The sequence below is a fragment of the Crocodylus porosus genome, unplaced genomic scaffold (assembly GCF_001723895.1).
Source record: "Crocodylus porosus isolate Cpor-Errol unplaced genomic scaffold, CroPor_comp1, whole genome shotgun sequence".
In the NCBI taxonomy this organism is placed as follows: domain Eukaryota; kingdom Metazoa; phylum Chordata; order Crocodylia; family Crocodylidae; genus Crocodylus; species Crocodylus porosus.
Genome location: NW_017728950.1, coordinates 57,973,518 through 57,978,164, shown reverse-complemented (window position 1 = coordinate 57,978,164; position 4,647 = coordinate 57,973,518).

Below are 4,647 nucleotides of genomic sequence, written 5' to 3'. Positions count from 1 at the left end.
TAAGTCTCTTTCCCCTTGATTGCCTTGTATTCTAACCCAAAGCACTTCAGAGTGCCCTTCCTCTGATTCTTTGTTAATTGATGAGGATGGGTATTCCTCCTTAATGTAGAGTGCCATGCCCCCACCTTTCCTTCCTATCCTGTCCCTCCTGCACAGCCTATAGCCCTTGACATTCACCACCCAGTCATGCGTTGAGTCCCACCATGTTTCAATGATCTCCACTATGTCCGGGTTGGTGTCAGCTAGCAGGAGGGTGAGTTCCTTCTGCTTGTTTCCCATACTACGAGTGTTTGTGCAGAGGCATTTGAGGCCTCCTGTGGATCTGTGTACTGGCCCCCTAATCACAGCATTGCCTTGGCCCCTGTCACCTGTGTATACGCTTTGCTCGTCGGTCTAGGCTGGGCTGTACTTGTGGGTGTTGCTTGGTCTGGCAGTCCGATGATTCCTCCACCCTCGTCTTCCCCTTCCCCCAATGAGCCTAGCTTAAAGCCCATTTATGTAAGGTCTATTTGGAACCTTAGTCCAAGTATGCACTTTGGAGAGGTTAAACAACTTTTCTGCAGTACAGAAAAGAATACCAACATCCACATTAAGATTGCAGGCCATCTTGTCTTGCACCTCTGTGTAGAACAGCATGAATACAATAGGCTCTATGGTGCACCCTTGTCTGACACCCCTTGTGAAAGACAGGTGGTTGGATAGGACCTTCATACTGCTGTGTATACTATCATCAACCTCTCCAAAGACTGAAAAAAGCTTTCTTGGACAACCAAATATTTCCACTTGATTGGGATGTTTTAGTAAGGGGTGGTCCAGCCTTGAGGATTAAATCAAACCAGGTCAGAGCTCTGGGCCCAGCCAGTCCCAATCAGGGAATTAGAGCAATTCATTCCCTGAGGGTTTATAGGTGCCACCTGCAGCAATCTTTAGCAGTACCCTGGGTCCAGCTGGCTTTAGTAGGGCAAGAATTGGAACTGATCCTGGTTCCCATTATCCAGCTCCCAAAATTGATCCATGTGTTGCACACATTGCATGTTAGATCAGACCCACATGCCGGGCCCAGGACACATACTGCATGTGTCCCCCCCATTCTAGCTGCTCTGGGACCCACACTGCATGCAGCACCCTCCCCAGACCTATGCTGCATATAGTGCCTGCTCTGGCTGGCCAGTACAGCTGTGCAGTGTGGGTCCTGGACTAGTCAGGGTAGGTGCTACATGCAGTGCATGTTCTAGAGCAAGCCATGTGCTGGATCTAGTAGGTAGGGGTGAATGGGTTGGAGGCAGCACGTGGAGTCCATAAGCCTCATTCATTTGGCCTGTTTTCTGGCCCCACAACATTCATCCAGTCCATGAGTTTGAGTCTGACACCCAAGTAGTAGAGTACTGGTTGTCAGCTGGGGTTATGTATACCCCTAGGGGTACTTAAAAAGGTCATTAACCTTTTTTAACAAATGTATCCCTTCCTTCTCAAAGTTTCAGCTCATGTATTCCTTTATATTTTTTTCTTGTTTTTAGACTGCACCTCCCCCCTGCCCAGCAGATAAGTCTGTGGGTGAAGGGGGAAGGGCTGGTGGGGGGGCAGGCGGTGCAGATCGAGGCCCCTGCAGTGAGGGAGGGAGTGGGGCACAGGCAGGGGCTGTGGTGAATGGGGCCCTGGCTGGGCCAGGTCATGGGACAATCAGAGCCTGGGTGGCTCGTTCAGGGATGCGGGGGCGCTCCTGCTGCTGTGCGTGCCCCCAGAGGCCCAGGGGGCACACACCCCCCCAATCTGTGTGCAGGGCGGAGGTGGCTGCCACTGTGCGCTTGGGCTCTGGGCCCCCTTCAGCTGCCCTGGGAGCAGTGTAAGCCCATGTGTGTCCTGCCACCGGGCAGGCAAGGGTGTGGCACAGCCCAGCAGTGGCAGGTACATAGTGTTGCACTGCTCCTGGGGCAGCTGTAGAGGGATGCAGTAATTTTTTCTCATTCATTCTGCATACCCACTATGACCTTTTTAAGTACTCCTAGGGGTACGTGTACCCCCAGTTGACAACCACTGACTTACTGCATCTCTGATTCTTGACTCCTGGGATATACTAATTCCAGCTCCTGATTCCAGTTCTGACTGCTGGCATCTCCAGACCCCCAGCTCCCTGGAAACCCAGTCTCAGACTCTGCCCATGTGTCAGGTAACTGTCCCTGACTGCCCATGCCCCAGTCCATAACAGAGGAGGAGGTTGAACTAGAAATGCTTCTGATGTTCCTTCCAACCCTTTCGCTCCATGATTCTATGAATGTGTGTGTACATAGGAAAAATACATCTCATATTTTAGGCAGGCATGGAATGGGTAATGTCAAAACAAATGGCAACCCATTTCTTAATTTGTGCATCAAGAACAAATTTATGATTTCTAACACCGTGTTCTCACAACTGAACAAGAAGACCAAATCTTGGGCACACCCAAGATCTTGGCACCTTATTAACTATATAATCATGCACCAGAGGGATCTGAGCAACATTAGTTTATTACTCAAGAACATGATGACTGATGACCTTTAAATAATACACTCAAAACTGTCCCTATAAGTCACCCCAAGCATGGTATAACAGCTACCACGCAATACAGAGAGGAGTTGTAGAGCAATTAAGTTACAAGAAGCTGGGTATGAAGCTGCCTGTTCTGCCAGCTGCCTAAGACCCCTTCCCATGAATGCCAATGTGACAGAAGAATGGCAAACCTTACATGATGCTATGTTCCACACCTGTAAGTTAGCTCTTAGCTTTGCATCTAAACAACACCAAGACTTATTTGATGACGATGCAGATTTTCAGCTTCCTCTTGAACAAAAAATGGAATACTCACTGAACTGTGCCTGCCTGCCTCAACTCTACTTTCAAAAAACTGGCCTGCAGCACTTTTTGCCAAACCAGATTACATCAGATAAGAGATTTGTGGTGGAGGGCCAAGGCTGCTGAATTTCAAGCATATGCTAACAGGACCATGTGCATTCTTTCTATGCTGACTTCAAAGAAGTATGTAGATCGATGCTGAATATGATGATGCTGGTCAAGAACAGAGATGGAAATGTGTTATCCACAGACTCTAAAGGCATAACACAGGGCTGGGCTCAGCACTTCTAACTGCTGCTCAGTGTTGCCATGGTGGTCAATGGAAAGGCATTGGACTGTGTCATGAATGAGGAACCCATTATCATCTTGGACAAGTTGTCAATCATGCATGAGGTCTATACAGTGATAGCACATATGAGAGAGCAGGACACCGGGTCCAGAATGCACCCTGATGAAATCTATGTCAGCAGGAAACTCTTGACTGAGTGATTCTATCAACTAACTGTTGAATTTGGGATATAGGGATTGTCTTGCAGAACTTAAGATACAATCATCATCAAGATCTGACTAGAATAAATCCACCAATTTCAACTGGGGCAGCATGTCACATGCAGTTTCTCCAGTAGCAAGGCCTACACCTATTTAGGGCTTTGTAAATCAAAACTAGCAATGTGAATGAGTGACCCTCAGTCTTGATTGGTTAGCACTAACTATTCATACAGCTTCTGAGCCAAAGAGCAAAAACATAAACACACCTGTGTGAATTGTGGTAAATTCCAATTTAAAAAAAGGAAATTATAGTATTTGAATCATGATTGATACAGAGAATGAGTGCAAATGTGGCTTTATTGATGAGAACAGGAAACACACACCCAAGGTATACAGTACATTTTCTATGAAGAGCCACAAGTGATAAATTGAAGAGCCACTTATAATAGAGCCATAGTCTGAGTACTACCACCTTAATTTCATTTTGGAAATCTATGTGTAGCCAGTAGAGCACATGTCGTATATCCTGCTACTGAGAACTTCATTCAACTCCAGCTTACACATTAGTCCTCCCTGTGGTCCTAATTACACTATGGACAGGAGAGGATCCAAAATAGAACCTGCTGAACTCCAGATCATGAAACATATATTAAGCAACCACCCCATATTACTTTCTGGAGCATTCAGCCAGGAAACAATAAAGCTGGCCAAGGACAGCACTATCCATTCCTGCCAGAATCTGCAGAAGTAACAGACTCTCCATATCAGCAATACTGAGGGTGGCTGACACTTCTAATAGTATCAGCATGGACACTTGATCTTCTGAATGTGTCTAAATTTAATCCCATTGACTTCAAAGCAAAATGTATGTTTGCAGAGCTTCTGTCAACAAAATTGCAACAAGTGAAAAAATGAACTGTTTTGGATTCTCTAGTACAGTTACAATATCCATTACTTCGCATGACTGACTGATTCTAGCTTCAGGTTAAAGTTAAGGTGGATCTCTCTTCTTCAGGACCTTACAGGTCAGCTTTCTGAGGCTGATAGGAGGTAATGACTTCCTTTATGTATGCTAGATACTTACCTATTGTCTCTTGACATTTGCCTAATGATGGGGAAAGTTAAACATACATTAGCCAAAATGTATTTTTAATAACTTCTTCATGTTCATGGATGTGTGCAGAGTATCCAATGATAACTGTTCTTTGATGTTCCAAACAAATTTGTATTTAGGATAATATTTGTCATTAATATTTATATCCAATGCACAGTTTCATTAAACAAGTTTTGTGTGCATAACCTATCCAACTTGTGCTTATACCTTCAAGA